Raw genomic sequence first — 18,030 nt, forward strand, 5'->3', positions numbered from 1 at the left:
CAGAAACAAAAACCCTATCTCTTTACCAAAGCCTTCCTCAGGGCATTTCTCTAGAGCAGATTTGAAGACCTTTCACTGATACAGAATAAATAATTTTGGATGCCAGTCTATACGAAGGTTTTTGCTAAGGGTCCTCATACCAAGTAACAGATGAAGATGCTTGATAGTCTGTTTTGGCAGACGTGTTCTGTTACAGATAGACAGTTTAAGCTGTCTTTATTATGTTACTTGTGGTAGTTTTCTGTCAGTGTTAGTAAAATGGTTTTAAATACCAAGATATCTGTACAGGCAAACCCTTGGGAGCAAATGTCCCAGCTACACTGCAGGTAGTGTAGATTCCTGTTGCTGCTGTTCTTCCTTTTTCTTTTCTGGATGGGGAGAGATGCAGAATTCATTATGAATTAGGATGATCTCAAATCTGCATATAGACATTTTTATTGCTGACTAAGAGACTAATACATCTTGCAGTTGTTACATCTCTGCACCAATAGTGACGACACATGAGGTGGAGAGGGAGATGCTGGTGTGCATCCATTTGTCTTGTTCTGCTAGTGATTACTGCATGACAAAGCTCAATTTTACCAGAGTTTTGTGTAATTCATTGTCTGAGTTTGATGGAAATAGACATTTTACAGCTTTCTGCCATATTTAAGAATCACTTAGGGCAAACTAGAGGCCAAAATTTTAGTTTATGTTTCTAGACTCCGTAATGAAAAAATAAAATCTTGCTGGACCCTGTAAAACTGGGAGGTTATTTGTAAGGCCTGTGAGATAATATAGCTAAATACATACAGACAGCGTCTTCCTCTATATAGAAATCTTTCACCATGAAAAACAAAGTGGCGAAGCCTAGATTAGGAAGCCATGGAGGGATAGGGATGAAAATGAAATGTTTCTTTTGCAATCTGGAAGAATTACTTGTCCCACTTTGCCTGATGCAGCATTGCACTGACTGGGCTTGGCAGTGTAAGAATGGAGAGATACAAGCAACATTTTATGTGTTTATCTGTGCTGGTGTTCTAAGAAAATGCAGAATTACATGAGCTGTTCAAAACCAGAAGGACCAAAGGCTGAAGCAGGAGAAGAGGACACCTTGAGTAAGTGGCTGGTTTCAGATGAGCTGCAGTAAGTCAGTATGAAGATGTTCAGTATCCTCTTGGATGTCCTATGTGCATGTGTCAGCCCAGTGCTTGGGAATGAACCTACACAAGTAAACTGATGAGTGTCATTCCTTGGGGTTGTGGCCACTCTCAGCAGACAAAATGGACAAAAGATAGTTCCAGAAATGGACAAGGAGAATGAATGGAAGTTGTTCAGCCTGAGGAAAAACAGGAGGGAGAACAAAAGGTGTGTATTACACCAGCATGAGGCTGGAGTAACCGCTGCCTCAACAGAACTGTAACGTGATAAACCTGATGTAATGAAAGGATCTAAAATAATAGTACAAAGCAAAATTGAACTCCCCCATGTGCCTTTCCCAATGTGAAGGAACTCACAAAATTAAAGAGCAGCACATTTCAAACTGATGCATCAAAATAAAATACCTTACTGTGTAATAGGCAATTAATGAGCTGTTGCTGTGTGTCCACAGCTCTGGAGCCTGCAGCCCAGGAAAGGCACAGATCTGTTGGAGCAGGTCCCAAGGAGGCCACGGAATGGTCGGGGCTGGAGCACCTCTGTCATGAGGACAGGCTGAGAGAGCTGGGGCTGCTCAGCCTGGAGAAGAGAAGGTTCCAGGAGACCTTATTGCAGCCTACCAGTACTTCGAGGGGGCTTGTAAGGAAGATGGGGACAGACTTTTTAGCAGGGCGAAGGGTAATGGTTTTAACTGAAAGAGGGTAGCCTCAAACTAGACACAAGGAAGAAATTTTTTCTGATGAGGGTGGTGAAACACTGGCAGAGGTTGCCCAGAGGGGTGGGTGATGCCCCATCCCTGGAGTCATTCAAGGCCATGTTGGATGGGGCTCTGAGCTGCCTGATCTGGTGGAAGATGTCCCTGCTGACTGCAGGGGGGTGGGCTGGATGGGCTTTAACTATTCTATGATTCAATACAGAGCTTCAGCAATAATTGTAAAACAGTTTGGGTTGGAAGGGACTGTTAAATCCCATCCAGCCCACCCCCCTGCAGTCAGCAGGGACATCTTCCACTAGATGGGGTGCTCAGAGCCCCCTCCAACTTGACTTTGAATGCTTATGAAACGGTTTGGGTTGGAAGGGGCAGCCCTTTGTCGTTGTAGATATGTGTTGAGTATGCAAGATTATACTCTGGTTTAACCTCTGGCTGAGGTTAAAAGATTGCAGACCTTCCTATCTACTCAAGACACGAGGAAATAAATAGCTGATCAGACCTGGGAAGCCAGTTTCCCCTTTGTTACTGCAAAGCTTTGTCCTTTTCCCTGCTATCTTGGGTATCACTCGCTCGGAGGCACATTGCGAGGCTTGGCTTTTAAGTTTCGGTTACAGGCTGAACCTGCAGTGGTATTATATCAGGCTTTAAAGATCGTTAATCCGATTTCACATGTCAAGTTTGGACTAAATATTGAAGTGAGGAAAGAGGTGCTAGATCTCCACTTTGGATGCTGCTTTTTTTTGTTTTGTTGTTGTTATTTGTACTTTAGGGTGGCTAAAGCCTACACAGACATTTTTGAAGTCTGTTGTTGAAGGATGCACCAAATTCCTCTGGCAGCTTCACAGGAAGAAAACGTTCTCATTCAAAACACAAACAACTTGTTTACTTCTTGAAACTAAGCAGCAGATATGTGATAATCTCAGACACAGGATTTGAATAAATTCCTTTCTTTGACTCCTGCGAGATTTAGAGCAAGGAAGAAGTTTTTCAGCTCCAGGAGGCACTCATGGGAAAACTATAAAGACAGCAAATATATCTAGACAAAATAGATCCTGATAAGGTATTAAAGCATTGGTCTATATTTATAAGAGGTTCTCTGGTGTGCCCTGCTTTTCTAATTTTAACCTTTATGCCTCTTCTATATGTTTCTGTATCTTCCCTTTTTAGTGCAGCAACCTTCCTCACTACTGTTTTAGCCTGTATAGTTTCTGTGCATATCAAGTGTTGATTTACCATTTTGCCAAAGCCCCTTGGCGTTTCCCAGCCCTCCGAGTACTGCTGTCCTGGGTATCACTCCTGATGGTACCATAGCTATGCCAGAAGCTGTCCCAGTTCTGCTTGTATGGAAAGCTTAGGTAATTCCTACATGCCCTTTATGTCCTGGCTGGGCTCTGTTGGCTTTCTGGCAGAGGGGAACTGTTGGCCCAGGGAATGTTTCCAAGCTCAGATTTAAGGCTGTAAGTTTGGTTTTGTTGCAGATAACACCTTTCAGCACTGGAAGCCTTGCCTGTAAGCTTCCTGATGAAAGAAATGTTTGTTTTTCTTTTCCTTTCTGTTGGTTTTGGCTCTGCAGCTTCTGTCAGACGGTCCAGAAGAAGGTGCGATGGTGGGTCTTTCGGCGATGCTGAAAGAAGCGTGACAACAAGGAGATGCGTGAATTAAAAAACTGCATTACTTTACTGGAAAAATAAAGACAAATGTTGCGGGTTGTTTTTTAGATAAAATCATATGGAATTTGTAGCGTGATTGATCGCGGCATGCAGCAAAGGCAACAATTCTTTCTTCCTGGATCCCATCACTCGTTACTTAGGTGCAAGAGCTTTCTCTGTCTTTTTTTAAGGGCTCCTTGTCGCTGCCCGCTCATTCTGACACGAACTGCAGCTGGCTGCCTCATTTGTGCAGAGACATCTTTTTTTGTGCAGCTGCACCATAAACAAAAGCGATGAGAAGATCCAGGTTAAAAATAACCCGGTGGAAATAAAACCTAGGTCATTCCCAGTTTGTTTCTTTTGTTTTGGAGCAGCCTTACAAAAGCAGACGGAGCAGCGAAAACAGTATTGGGTAAGGAATGACAATAATGAGGGGCAGGGACCATATGACTCCATGCTTGTGCCAAAAAGGCAAATGAATCCACACCTCTGTGTGGCACTTAGGATTCCTGAAAGACTCATCAGCTTCCTTAATTATTTTTTTTTTTAATTTCTCTGAGTATGTCTTTAGTGGACATGAAGGGAAGATCACCTCAAGCCGATGCCAGGAAACATTTCAGTCTATCCATGGGACCACTGATGGGATTGCTGTAGAAAGTTTTTAAGTGTGAAGAAAAAACCTTTCGTTAAGAAGGTTACAGTAATGTTGTGGGTAAGACAAATTTTTTTAAGTCATAAATTGTCATCATTGATCAGATAGTGTAAGAGCAACTTCCTTTAGGACAGGTTTTTCCCAGACCTGTGACCAACTTCCTTGCCACTAGCTTCTTTCGTCATTACCTGATCCTCAGGAAATATCCCATTGGGGGCTACAGGGTCCTGAGACAATTTGGGAGTCTCTGTGCAGATAAGAGACCCAAGACTCTTCTTCCTCCACCCCGTGCTGGTCCTTCAGATGGGGAAGGGCCACAGGCAGCTCCCGCCAGCAGCCCTTGGGATCCCCTGACCTCCAGAGAGCGTCTTCTTAGATCACACCAAAGGAGCTGGGATGATGCCTTCTGCTTTTGTGGGTGTATTTTGTCAGCCTGCTTGTGACCTCTGGGTGACTCTGAGGTGAGAAGCAGGTCTTTAGCCATGGCTGGTGCTGCTGTCCTGCTTACCTTTCATCATAGTGCCCAGGGTGGCCATACGTCAATGTCTTGCGAGTAGGTCAAGTCAGCTCTTGTTTTTCTCAGCTGTTGATCAGCCTTCTCCCTGGCTTCTTTCATCTGTTGTTTTATGGGGGAAAGGAGAAGAACAGACAACCTAGGGCCATTCCTGTGCTGGTAACATCAACGAGAACTGCTGGAAGGTAGCTCCAGGGAGACGGTCTAGTCCCACCATGTTGGGCTTGGCCAGCAGCCCCCCTCAGAAATAACGCTCTTTGACCAGCCTGGAGATCAACAGCCCCTCGTATCGGAAATGGACCCAAGGGTTGTAATCCAGGGGGAGAATGATCCACCTGGATCCCAATCATCATTCACCCTCTCCACCTTTGCCCATCAGGGAAGTTATTTGGGTGGATGTAGCCTGTATAACTTTTCTGGAAGCTATTTTGGAGGGGCTTCAGAGCTGGGGGAACTCGGGTGGGGGAGTGATGGTGGCAGGAGGCAGCTCAGGCTCCCCACAAGTGTGTCTTCTCAGGAGTAAGAGCAAGGGCAGAGACTTACCACGGGGCCTTCCTCTGGAGGGCAACCTGCCTCTCTCCTTTGGGTATAGACCCAAACAGTTTCCCCAGATCTGTTCTTACGGACAGCTTGTGGGCAGCCCTGCTTTCCTGGCGGTGGGAGGAAGGGACTACACTGCTGGCAAAGTTTGATTCTTCCAGACAATACAATGTCACGTAAGTCAATACACGTCCAGTTGCCTTGAGGGCACACCTGAATATATCTGCCATGCTGCTGTTGCTGTAAGAGAGACAAAGAAGTAGGTCTCGAGGGGTGAGAGAGGAAGAGCAAGGATGTGGCCGCCTTCTTTCTCTGGTTTTCTATTGTGTGGCATGAGGAACATGTTTGTGAAAGCTTACGGGACATCAGATCTAGGGCTGTCCCACCATGGCATTGGCTGTAGTTCTACTTTGTCTCATGCTCCCTCTATGTCCTTGAATCATTTTCCCAATCTTTGTCCTCCCAAAAAAGCGTGCTCTGTAGCCCTCCTCCAGCCGTGGGTGGAATTTTCCCCATTCTGCTCCAGGAGAGAAGGGACTATTTACACCACTTACTGGTTGATCTTACATTCTGTGTAGGGATCCTGATGGATTCCCCTCATGCCCTCCCCTCTCTCACCCACATCACTCTTCTTGTGCTCTTGGCTGGGATCAGATATTGCCACAGACGTTCCTGACTGCCATTTTTGAGCTATTTATTGAGTATTAGACCTGTATCATTCTGTGCAACATATATATATATATTTTTTTTTTATGTGTGTGCCTGCAACGTACCAGCTTGCTGGCCCACCTCTGTTAGTGTGATCTTTCTGTGCAATGGGAATTTCTGGGAATCATCAGCTTATTCATTTCCTTATGTTACAAAGAAATACACTAACGATGCCGCCACATCTCTCCCTCTCCCCCCTGGTGTCATTGGCAGCCAGGTCTCCTGCCGGGGTGATGCAGGGAAGGCAGGTGCCCTGTGCCATGTGGGACCCCCCAAGGACGGGATGCTGGGATGGCCATGCTGCAGGTGCCTGCTGGGGGGAGACACCCCTTTTCTCATACTGATGTCTGGGAACATTGGCTGAATCCCAGGATGGGAATGGGGAATAAAGGAGCTGTGAGCATGGGTGGTGTGTGAGCACAGCCAGAGACTGCCCAGCTGCTCAGGTCAAGTTTAAAGGAAAATAGCATTGTTCAGCTGGAGGGTGTTCGGAGGCAACACACCATTTCTGCTGCTCTCTTTTAAGATTAATTTCCCAAGCCTTTAGCCCCTCTGACTATCAATGATCGGGTTCAACTATATTCTAGGCCAAATTACCTGAATCTCCACGATTGTCCTAAAGTTAAGGCAAAGTGGCAGGTCCACCTTCGGTGCCTGTTGGAGATCTGGGTGTCGAGGCAGGACTTCAAGCCTCCCATGTCTGCATGGTTCAGACATTTCTCAGTACGGAACAATCAGTTCTCGGGAGATCGCCAAGAACACTGTGCCCAGTCCCTGCCAGCCACAGGACCATGAACAGGTATGTCATGCATGGCATTAGAGAGATTATTATCCATTTCCAGATAGCAGTCATGCAAAGCAAACCAGTATACTTCTTATTTACATTTTTTTGTGTGTGTGTGTCAGCCCTGTTCAGTTCAGTTGAGCTGAACACCACTATTCCTACAAATACTGAAGCCTTGCTGTCCTCTCCCTCTCCTTGCTGCCTTTATTTGTGTTTTCCTCCTCATTCTTGACCTCACCCCATAAGAATCTGGAGGCACAATGACCTCCCAGAAAAGTCCCTGATCAACAGGAGTTCACCTTCATGTCCCCAGCAATGTCATGAAATGCCGATGTGGAAAAAAGTAGGCAGAGAGGTTACCCATGTGGGAAAGGGGGAAAAGGGTGCTGCCTTCACCTGTTAGGTTGTGAAATGAGGTGTTGAATACCGAGTATGCCTTTTGCTCGCTTGGGTTTTGTGGTTAGATCGCTACAGCCTACCCTTGGCTCTCTGCTTAACAAACTTAAGACCAGATCAGTAGCCAAGGAAGGACTTGGCGAATATCCAGCTCCCCAAGAAGGGTTACTACAGAGGTGCAGAAGATAAATATGTCTTCGGATATTCTGGTATTACAGGAGGAAGGAGCCATCAGGAAACGAGCCCTGAAGTCCTCAGCGAGCAGAGGTGGAGTGGACCACATGGTCCAGGGGCAGTGGCTGGGGAGTTACGGTATCTGTGGGAGTTAGAACCTGGCATTTCAATGCTGCTATTTGCTCTAGATCAGGGGTCCTCAAACTACAGCCCGTGGGCTGGATAAGCCCCCCAGGGTCCTCAATCCGGCCCCTGGTATTTACAAAACACCTCGCTCCCCACCCCCCACCCCCCACCCCCGCCAGAGGTTGGGGGGGGAAACCAAGCAGCCGCAGATGGCTGCCTGCCACTGCATCCGCGCACCGGCCCCCTGGTTAAAAAGTTTGAGGACCCCTGATCTAGATATTCCCAAAACCTTTAATGTGGAGAGTGGTGACAACCCCAGATCCACCCTGTCCCTCTCCGCAACTTGGGCAGGGCTTGGGCAAGCCGCAGTGGGCTATCCCTGGCCACAGCAGCCCCCAAGGTGGGAGCCGGCTGAGAAACCCAGCCCTTTGTGAAAGGGAAAAAGCAAATTTGTTGACACTGAAAGGACCAGTTTCAGGAAAGGAGAGGCTGATTCGCAGGTTGCTCAGTTCAGCCAAAAGCCAAAGGCTAGGAGAAACTAGGATTATATAGCAGCATGAGAGGGAAAAGGTGTTTTAGCAAAAAAAATTATGTTAAGAGAAAAGCAGATGAGTAGAAGTTGGCCAGGAGAATATTTAGGTTGGTAATTTTCTGATTTTATGGTGTGGGATCAGAACAGTCTTTTAGATGAAGTTACGGGAGGAAAATGCTTCTTGGTTTCACCCTGAGTTTGATAAACTTATAGCCTGCACATCCTGCCATGCACACAGATTGAAAAACCCTTCCCGCTTCTTGATTTCTAGGCATTTCTGGGTTTGGAAAATAGCTGGCAAAAAGTTTTCAGTGCTGAAACAGTCCGCTCCTGTACTTCCTAGCATAGTCTTTGCTTCTTTATGCTATCTGTTTTAAAGGATAGCTTTTGCCAGAAATGCACACTATTTTGCTTTACAAAGACATTTTAAAAGGCCTAAATCTAAACAAAACATGCTGATCAGCCTAAACCAGTATTTTGCTTTGAAATCCCATTTATAGCATTTTTTGAAATTTGTGTTCCTCTTTGGAAATAAGCTTTTGGTTGTTTGGGGAGTGGTGGTGGTGTGGATGGGTGTGAGGAGGAGCAAAAATTGTCTGCATCCATGTCTATGTGTCTGCATCCGTGTCTATGCGTCTGCATCTGTGTCCTTGTGGCTGTGGCTGTGTCCTTGCATCTGTGTCCATGTGTCCTTGTGGCTGTGTCTGCGTCCTTGTGTCTGTGTCTGCGTCCGTGTCCATGTGTCTGCGTCCGTGTCCATGTGTCTGCGTCCGTGTCCTTGTGTCTGTGTCCATGTGTCCTTGTGTCTGCGTCTGTGTTCTTGTGTCTGCATCTGTGTCCTTGTGTCTGCGTCCGTGTCCTTGTGTCTGTGTCCGTGCCCTTGTGTCTGCGTCTGTGTCCTTGTGTCTGTGTCTGTGTCCATGTGTCTGTGTCCATGTGTCCTTGTGTCTGCGTCCACATCCTTGTGTCTGCGTCCACGTCCTTGTGTCTGTGTCTGCGTCCTTGTGTCTGTGTCTGCGTCCATGTCCATGTGTCTGCATCCGTGTCGTTGTGCCTGTGACCATGTGTCCTTGTGCCTGTATCCATGTGTCCTTGTGCCTGCATCCGTGTCCATGTGTCTGCATCCATGTGCATATCTGCATCCGTGCACCCACAACCCCTGTGCCAGCCCCCGCGCGGCAGCCGCAGATGCCTTTTTCGAGGACTGCAAACCGCAGCATCCCGCGGGGCTTTCCCCGCAGCAGAGCTGCTTTCCCCGCGCGCAGCCTGGGGGAAACCCGCTGCTTTGTCCTCCCCACCGTTCCCCCCCTGCCCCTGTCCTCGTCCCGGTCGCTGTGGCGGTCCCCGCCGGCGGTGGCCGGGGCTGCGCTGCCCCCTGGTGTCGCGGCGGAGGCGGCCGGGCAGGGCGGGCCGCGCGGGGACCCCCGGCAGCTGCGGGGCGCTGTGACCTGCACAGCACCCACCGACAAACAAATAACCCCCCCAAACCCAAACCGAACCGAACCGAACAAAAAAGCAGAGCAATACCGTTAGCGCCTCCCAGAGAGCTCGACCTGCCTCGTTCGAAGTTTTTCAATGACTGTTAGTACGTACGCTTTATTAACAGATAGTCCGGTTGGGATTTGAGCCATTCTGCAGTATGCTATTCCTTTCCCTATCCCTGCCCCTTTCCTTATCTCTTTCCCTGTCTCTATGCCTTTCCCTTTCCCTGTCCCTTTCCCTATCCTCATACTTTTCCTTATCCCTTTCCCTTTCCCTTGTCCCTTTCATTACCCTTATCCTTTTCCCTGTCCCTGTCCCTTTCCCTTTCCCTTTCCCTGTCCCTTTCCTTATCCTTATCCCCCTTGCCCTTGCCCCTACCCCTACCCCTTAACCCTTACCTTTACTCTTCTCCCTCTCCCTCTCCCTCTCCCTCTCCCTCTCCCTCTTTTGCTCTCCCTCTTTTGCTATCCCTATCCATTTTCCTACCCCTATCCCTATCCCTTCCCCTTTCCCTGTCGCTATCCCTTTCCTTTGCCTCATGCCCCAGGCTCCGTGCCAACAGGCACTGGCTCCCTGCCACCTGGTGGGTGCCCCCACACTGGCATTGGAGGGCCTCTGGCCCCCTGCTCTCTGTGCCTGCTCTGGTTCCACTGCTGGCGGAGGGGACGTTGGGTAGGCGTCGGGGGCAACGCTTTGTCCTGCCGCTGCAGGCCACTGGTGGCTTCTAGAAAGCTGCTATGCTTGTGAAACGTACATAGAGTTAAATAGGGATGATGTAAATGATATCTGTAATTAATAAAGCAGAGCCCTCCGTGTGCACGTGTTACCTTTCTACCGAGGGATGGCTGCGGTGCAGGAGATTTGATTTCTCGCTGATTTCACCTGTTTACATCAACTGGATCATGCGCGTCTCTGAGGGCAGAGTTAGGTCTTCGCTGTCGGAGGCAAAAATCAGAGGTGCTGATGCTGGAGGCGAAGGCTGGCGAAAGATAAGGATAATATTTATTTTTCCTTAGCAGAATATGAAATGACTCTCTTTTACAAGAAATCCACCTGGCAAATGCTAGCTGCTCTTTTTGGGTCTCGCTGCTTTCTGGGGTGGTGCCGCATCTCTAAAGAGCGAATGAGCCTTTTCGCTCGTATGAAACCCTGGCAGAGCCTTGCTTCGGAGTAATCAGTGCTCAGGGTGAGCTCCCAGGACGGAGGATGAAACTCAGCTGGCCTTCTGAAGCACAAACTTATAGGATCGCTCCTGTATCCAGGCTATTTCACCGGAGCTCATCAGCCCGCGTCACCCCGTGGCATTTTGTGACAGCCACCGTCAACCTGCCATGTAGTGGTGGTCTTGAATGAGCGGGACCACAGCTGAAGTGGAAGTGTGGGGACTAAATAACACTGACTCCGGCTCTGCAAAAACAAAAAGGAAGCGTTGCTCCCTCTTCCAGCCCTGTCCAGGCTTTTATTTCCAGTGTGCTGGGGATACGTTCAGAGATGCCGTTTTGCAAAAAGCCGGATAATACCGAGTGCTGTCTGTAACTGAATACAAGGCGGCAATTCAGCGAGATGTTTCTGTTGATGCCATAAAACACAAAAGCACAATTCAAGTGGAGTAGCTGAATCTCGGGGATGAAATTGCAGCCCCTTGTTTTGCTAATCGACTGTGGCTCTGCAGCATTTTCAATGTGAAATCCGACCAAAAGAAAATCTGGATGGAAATGCAGCTGTGAAAGAAGTTACTGATGGCAAAGGAATGCAATATAAAAATATAGCCAGGATGTGCAGGCAGAGCTCTATTGTGCATGGGAGAATCACGTCCATGCAAGCGTGGAGCCAAGTTCCCAGTTTCCATAATGTCCCGGGGCAGTCAGCCCGGAGAGAGACTTCAGGAGACTGAAGTCAGCCCAAGCCTCCTCTGGCAGGGGCGATTTGCAGGTATGCAAGGTTGTGTCTTACCCCTTAATTATGCTGCATCTATACTCTCAAAGGTGTGCATGTTTTTAAATATTGTAAGCAAGAGGGTATTGCCACCCTCTTCTTTTTAATTCAGGAATTCCTCACCTTCCCAGATGAGAAGCGAGCACATTTTCTCCATGTATTTTCCCTTGCTGTCAGATGCAAATACGACGTAGGTTGTATCAAATAACTTGTATAATCAGGTACTAAGTACTGAAGGACGGTTGCCATTTCAAGACTTTAGTGTATTCCTTTCCTCTGTTCTTACTCAGGAAAGATGTAAACGAGTCACGGAGTGGAAGTCACCAAATATTGCAAATATTTTGTACCTGATAAATTAACACACTAACCTGCTCAAGGCCACTTTGAAGGTTGTTCAGAGCATCAGTGGCATTGTTGAATTGCTTTTCTGTGACATTCATCTTCAGCCAAAACGCATTCTGCAATCGTTTATGGAAGAAAATCAAGGGAGTTAATACTTGAAAGGCTCTAGAGTAAATCTTGGCTGGCCCTTGCTCATTACAAAGCACCTTAGAGATGCCCCCTTAAAGAACTATTATTTTACACCAAGAAGAAACAGCTGCAATAGTTTAGTCACCGCAGTGTAAACCCAAATCAAGCTGGTAACATACAGGCAGTTTTGCTTCCTCTCTCTGGGCTGTGTGCTTGCGGCTGCTGCGGAGCTCGGCAGGACCGGGGCTGGGGCTGAGCATCGGCCGCTTCCTGGCTGGTCCAGGACAACAACCTGAGCTCCAGGCCTGGGTCTCCACAGCCAGGGGTTTGTGAGATCCTCTTTTTTGAGACAGAATGGGGAAAATCTTCCATGGTTAACGATTCTTCTGAGATTTGGGATGCATTTCAATCCACCAAGTGAGGGGAAGGTACTCCAGGTTTTATAGCTTAAGTGGCACCTCAGGTCCTTTATCAGCAGAGATGAATCAGACCATCACTGAAGAGAAAGGTTTTAATTCCAACGTCTTATTTTGATTTAACCCATATACAAACCGTCACACTGTATGAGTGCAGTTTATTGTGAGATGATTCCTGTGGCAGATATGAATATGCGATACGTATCAGGACACGTTTCCTCCTGATTTTGTTGGTAAATATGTGGGTTCTGGCAACACTTTTTGCTTCAAACTTCATTAATACAGTGGGATAGTTAGCTGCACCAGACCATGCTATTTGATTGCTTATATATAGGAAAAAATATTGCAAAGAAGATGAAAACACACCCTAGATGTAGCCTGAAGCTCCAGGGACTATCTGCTACTCAAACATTTAGCCTCGTAGAAAAGCCACGGTGCAAAGACAAAAGCTGCAGATGTGCAGGTCTATAGCTGCATTTGGAAGAGGATAGGAAGGTCTGAAAACAATAGGGAATTCTCTGGCCACAGCATCGTTCTGCTGACCTCAGTGGAATTACTCCTGAATGACACAACTGAAATTCTTGCCCTGCCAAAATGAATTCAAACTCCTAAAGTTTTTAGGTGCAGTGTATATTCAAGCCTGCTGCTAAATGTTTGTAACCTGCGGCGAAACTGCATGGGGCCAGGTAATTGGTGATGCACGTTTTTTTAAGCTTTTAATAATTTTTGCATCGTCACTTGGCATTTTATAGGCTCCAGGCTGAAAGTTTAATCCATAAAAATGTGTGTCAAGTGGCTGATGAGTATAAATTGCTGACCAATATAGGCCTGTGAGGCTGGAGGATGCAGGAGAGAGACACTTCTGCCTTCCCTATTGAGGAACCGGACTGTGAAATTAAGCACATGGGTTTGCAGCCTTGTTATTTTGCCTTTCATTTCTGGGAGTTCCATTGCTGCAGATATATTCAATTTATGAAGACACCTGGAGAGACAAGAAATCCCCTGTGACAAAGACAAAAAGCAAGCAAACAAATGGAAAAGCTATAGGAAGGATGTTAAAGAATGCGGGATCCTGATATGGCTTTAGAAAAGCCCTCGAGAAATCCAGGTGTTAGCCAGCTGACATACACGATACTGCATCTTTTTCATCCTCAGGAAGGATAAATAGATGAAATATCCTGCTCTTCAGCACAAGGCAGACAACATTCCCCAAAACATGCCCTCCCTGCCTTGCCTAGGCACACTGGTGGCACACCCTCCCCACGGAGGTGGTCTTGGGGGTACCCTCGAGGGCAAAATGTGGGGGTCAGACAAGAAATAAGGAGCTTAATTTGCAGTGAGGAAGGTGCTGGCTGTGTGTGGGTCAAGCCGTGTAACGTCAAGGCCAGCGAGGCGTTGAAGAGATGCAGGGAGGGCTCTGGTGTCGGGCATCGTCTGATAATCCAAGAGAGAAGGGTCAGGCACCTTTCTGCAATGCTGTAGGTGCATCTGAACTGGGCTGGGGGCTAAAGGATGGATTAAGTGATCTTTTATGGTCCTTTTCTTTGTCCAGTTCCTTGGTGATGAGAGAGGGACTTTCCTGGCCTCTCTCCTGGAGACTACGGCTTGTCCCAGTATCCCATAACATCCCTGAGCCTTTTGTCTGCAAGGGGCTGCATGTCTGTAGCTTTCTTCTGCACAGGTGAATTGCAAATCTTGTCATTATTATCTTATTACGTTAATGTTAAAATAATCTATTGTGTTTTCCAATATTTTTTTTTTTTTGGGGGGGGGAGGGGGGGAAAGAGAAAAATTATCCTGCTCCGCAGCACTTGTGATCTATAGGTTGGATAACAGATAAATCAAGATCCAAAGTTTTAAGTGAAGGAAGGCAAGGGGATAGCCTGGGCAGAATGATGCTGGATGGGGATGAAGAAGGTGGATCACAGTTTGGAGAAGTCAGTCGCATATATTAAAATAATGTCATTGTGATTTTTCCTGTGCTCTCGGTATATGCAGAAAGCTAAACCTAGGCCTGGCAAAATTTCTGATGAACAGTAACAGTCTGTAGCTGAAGCCTTGGGAAACAGTAGGAAACAAAGCTATTAGAGCCAATCCTGCTCATGCCATGTCCATCAATCCACGTGTTAACATCTTCCTAGGCATCAAGCCGCACATGCCCCAGTGCGTCTGCCATCTGGCTGATGGCCCCCAACAGCTGGGTGATTCCTGCTTGCACCTATTGACATTTTGGGCTGGAGTAATATAACGCGTACAGGTCCCATTGGACTGCTTGTGAAGAAATGGTCCCTGTGATTTCTAACCCGGGTGGCTCTTCCCACAAGTTCCCCCAGCCCCTGTGTCATCAGTAGGTATTTGGTCCCTTACCACCTTCTCTGGGCTGTGGAAGTCCTGCCTGGCCACTGAGCAGTTCCCTCAGGGCTTTCTTCTGAGCTAAAGGGTCCTGCTTTGCTTTGTGTCTCTTCAACTGGAAATGGTTCTGTGCTGCTTCTGGCACTTTTTCTCCTTCTGCCTCTGTTTTCTTCTCTGTGCCCTTTTTTTGAGACTTTCTGCAGGAGCTCCCCACCTGTTTGGGTGTCTCAGAAGGAGATATGAGCATGGATGGGGGCACCCGAGTGGGTGTTGGAAGGACAGCACACAGCTTGAGCACCCTCTGTCCCTGCCAGGGTTATATTGTGCCTTCTCAGATGCTTCAGATGAGCACAATTTGCTTTCCCTGCATAGGAAAACATGACTTTCATAGGCTTTGAACTTTGGTTTAGTATTAGCATTATATCAAAGTAAATGAGGTGTATAATAAACAGCGATGCATAGAGGCTTTTCTGGTCATTGCTCTAAGCAGGAAAATAGCCTTGCTTACGCTGCTCGACTGAAATCTTGACGGCTTAAATAATTTTACTGGCCAAAGGCTTTGAGAAAAATTATTTTGTCAAATTCCTGATTATAACAATTAAGCAGAATAGACTGCAATAGAAGTAATTTCAATCCCTCTTCCCCTACAAAAGGAATACTCAGAAAGACAGCTGATACACAACTAAATCCAAATGGAAAGCAGAGATTCCACACTACTGGTGAGATGGGACCCTGTGGCGCTGGTGGCTGAGACACATGAAGGAATACAAAGGTTTTGACACGGCAGAGGTTTTCAGTAACATCCCCATTTACAAAGTGCTCTGCCACGTTTTGGAGACGGACCAAAGAGATGATAAAGAAGAGGTTCATTTACTCTGGATGGATGGTGCTTTCTAAAATAAAATGTCATCAGATAGATTTTTATCTGACACAGAAGCTACCTTGTAGACAAGGTGGATCCATCACAATGGATGAATCTGGAGCTCTGAGCCTGAGCAATTTGGCAGGTCTCCCAAGATGACCAGAATTTCACATATTGCAGCAATTTTCTTGGTGCTTTAGCACATCCCACAGCTGCTGCATGAGAATCTGCAGCACACGTGTGCTCCGGGGCTCTGGTGGTCTCACGGTTTGTTTGGGGCTGTTTGCCTAATATTTTTTAGTGAGAACAGGTAAAAACATGGGGAGATGCATGTTCCTCTCTCTACCATCTCCTCCTTCATACTCCTGGTACCACCAGCTAAGGATGACAGAGCTCCAGACAAGTTAGCAAAGAGTCTAGAAAATGTGTTCCCAACGCTACTGCAGGTTTCTGTGTATTTCAAACCTTAGCAGAAGCTGCTCAGCCTGCCCAGGCAGGGCGTATTGATCCACTGCACGCTTGCCCTCCAGCACACTCACAGTCCCACAGCCTTCATGGGGAATTTTTACATGCCTGAGCTCACATTTGCATTTCTTCTTCTTAGAACAGGGTCTAAATGCTTGTTCTTGTAGGATCAAGCCCTGGTTTAAGGGAGCTCTGCCCCTGCAGAGAGCCTGGTGTATTTTAACTGTTCAGCAATGAGAAAATGCCCAGCGTGCTTTCCTTTGCAAGGGTCACTGGGATCGTGTTGGTGTTAATCCAGTTCTTGGGGACAGACTCTGGAAGGGGATCAGTTGGGTGGCATTTACTGCCTGGTTTTGCTTTTGGTCATAAAATTAATAGAATTATTTTTTTTTTTCACTCTTCCAGTGGTACTTCCTTAATAATCCTGTCTTCAGTTAGGTTTTGGAGGAAAACACGAGGAAAGCATGAAAGGTGTGTGTGCCAGCGAGCCTGCCAGGCACCTGGGGATCAGGTGGTGAGGGAAGGTGAGGTGGGAATAGGCAGGGAGTTGAATGCAGCGGTGCAGAGTAAATTTAAGTATGGCACGGTAGGGGAAAACTCCCTGGAGACTAAGATTTATGTGAGTTCTGAATTTCTTTTTCTCAAAAGCCTGTAGTGTTGGTCACTGCTGGGATGTATACTGTGGCATAGCTGATTGACAGCAGGGATTGACGTCTGGTGAGTGAGTTCAGTCAGTGGCTTTATTTGCAGGGAAATTAAGTGCACAAACCCAGGAGTCAAAATGTATATATAAACGAGGACAAACATGCTAAGCACATTGACCCACGCTTTATGGCTCATTCCCCAGCCCGCCACCGTCTTCTGGAGTGTCATTGCATATGTTCTGCTCCCCTGAATCATCGCCTGCAAAATGGAGACACTTCTGATATGCATAATAAACCCATATGGAAGATCAGGGGATTTGCTGTCAGACAGAAGGAGGACAATGCCAATACTGGCTAGTGAAAGCTGTACGTTTTGTCTGATTCTTGATTCCCCCAAGGCAGCTGACAGAGCAGTGATAGAAAGACAACGGTCTGTGTTATTGCGAAGGGCTACCAATACACAGCGTGCCAGGAAAATGAAAAATGCAAAATGAACAAGAGGTACAGTCCGCGGGACGCTTCCTAGTATGTTTACTTGTCAAGAGCTCCACAGGTGGTATAATGAAACCCTGTCAAGGTATTCTCCTGCAGTCAGCTGGGGACACGGGACCAAGGCTGTCTTAATTGCAAAACCTGCTTCACGTAGCAAAAGCCTGCAGAAGTGCTCAGAGCAGCTTGGTGAACACGACGTACCCACAGGGCTACCACAGCTCCTGGAGTCAATCCTTGACAACAGCTTAGAGTAAATTTCTTTATTTACAAATGTGTTATGCTCATCAACCGGGGGTCTTCCATCTGACCTAGCTAAGGACTCATGGTCTAAATGCTTGATGTCTTTCTTGGAGCTACCAGAAAAGAACAAATGACTGCAAAAAGCAAACATTAGGCTTTTTACTTCTTCCATGTTTCTGAGAAAGGTGGGAACAGTGCGGTGAACTCATGAATTTACCATCTGGAGGGTGCTGTCTCATATGAGCTGAGCACATGGGACATGGCCTGACCAGACCCAGGGCTGAGACTTCTGGCAAAGAAGGGGAAGCAGCTGCCTCCTGTTACCCCAGCTCTGAAGAGATGCCACTTCTCGTAAGAGTGGCTGCACAAATGGAATCATAGGATCACTTAGGTTGGGAAAGACCTTTGAGATCATCAAGTCCAACCGCTAACCCAGCACTCCCAAGCCCACCATTACTCATATCCCTGAGCGCTGCATGTATGTGTTTTTTAAACACCTCTAGGGATGGTGATGCCACCACCTCCCCAGGCAGCCTGTTGCAAATGCTTGAAAAGTAATGGGAAAATGGAGAAATGGAGCTCTGGAGCAATGCAGCTTTGTTGCAATGGAGAAAAGTAACTTTTTTTTCTCTCTACAAATAAATACTTGCAGAAATTATTAGTTTACAAATAATTACAAAAAGCATAGTAATTGCAAAATTAAATATAAAATATCTGCAAAATTAATTGCTGTTGGTTCCCAGTGCA

At 46.9% G+C, this 18,030-nt stretch overlaps 1 long non-coding RNA gene across 1 annotated transcript; it reads right to left on the reverse strand.

The window, feature by feature from the left end:
* Positions 1-2,544: 2,544 nt before the first annotated feature.
* On the reverse strand, positions 2,545-11,518 carry LOC119150964. The gene is made up of 2 exons (XR_005105249.1): positions 10,234-11,518; positions 2,545-3,473 (listed from the first exon to the last, which is right to left on the reverse strand). It is a non-coding gene; the product is annotated as an uncharacterized LOC119150964 (long non-coding RNA).
* Between the last annotated feature and the right edge of the window lie 6,512 nt (positions 11,519-18,030).

The sequence above is a fragment of the Falco rusticolus genome, chromosome 1 (assembly GCF_015220075.1).
Source record: "Falco rusticolus isolate bFalRus1 chromosome 1, bFalRus1.pri, whole genome shotgun sequence".
In the NCBI taxonomy this organism is placed as follows: domain Eukaryota; kingdom Metazoa; phylum Chordata; class Aves; order Falconiformes; family Falconidae; genus Falco; species Falco rusticolus.